Source organism: Echinops telfairi, unplaced genomic scaffold (assembly GCF_000313985.2).
Source record: "Echinops telfairi isolate 266 unplaced genomic scaffold, ASM31398v2 ScPeMD7_443;HRSCAF=831, whole genome shotgun sequence".
NCBI classification, from domain to species: domain Eukaryota; kingdom Metazoa; phylum Chordata; class Mammalia; order Afrosoricida; family Tenrecidae; genus Echinops; species Echinops telfairi.
In genome coordinates this window covers 7,945,065-7,946,019 of record NW_022104341.1, presented here as the reverse complement: position 1 = coordinate 7,946,019, position 955 = coordinate 7,945,065, and positions in this window count along the sequence as shown.

Genomic DNA, 955 nt, shown 5'->3' with positions numbered 1-955 from the left:
AAGTTGTATCATGTCAGACACAAGTATGACTTTATTATTGTTTTTACTTACAGATTATCTATGGTTTCAGGAGCTGTCTATAGTCGCAAAGTTGACTTTGTGTCAATTTGGCTGGACCAGAATTTTCCGTGGTTGAAGCCTAGTAATCTCCCATGATGTGACCTAACATCCTATCATCAAATCCATGATGAGATCAGCTGTAAGCAGTTAAGTAATTGTAAAAAATTAGGGTGGTGTGTGACTCCTTTACACAGGTCACAGGTTACCTTCGTGGTATGTTTAACTTCCTAAAAAATTAGATGCTGTAGAAAATCTGCTTGCTTTTTGCTGAATTTGGATTCTGCATCTGTTTTATCAAACTCCAGCTCTTTGGACTTGAGCCAACATCCTGCCATGTCGCTTGCCTACTCTGGGAATTTTCAGTGGTCTGCTACCTGACGTCCCCACCCTGGATTCATTCACTTCTGTAGTCATCAGCCTGTTGCCTCCCTGCCAATCTTGAGCTCATCAGCTACCACAGCTATATGAATCAGGGGAAGTCTCAAACCTACAACTGAACCAGGGGAAGTCTCAAACCCAGCACTGTCTGAGACACGTTCTTGATTTAAAATAGTTGTATATATGCATATATAAGCATCGCTGGTTTTGTTTCTCTAGAAAACCCAGCCTAATACAGTTGGCAAGTTTTTTTTTCCAAATTCCATTTGAAATATGGCATCCCATTACCATCTTGCCTGCATAATTTCTGCTGAGAAATCACAACTTAGTTTTATTGGCTATCCTTTGTAAGTAATGCTTTGATTTTCTAATCTACTTTCATGATCATTTCCTTGTCTGTGGTTTTGGAACGTTTGATCATCATATGTCCTGCTGATTTTCATTTGGGGTAGATTCTGTTTGAGGTTTGTTCAGCTTAATAAATGCACACATTCTTCTTTCATGATTGAAGGATGTT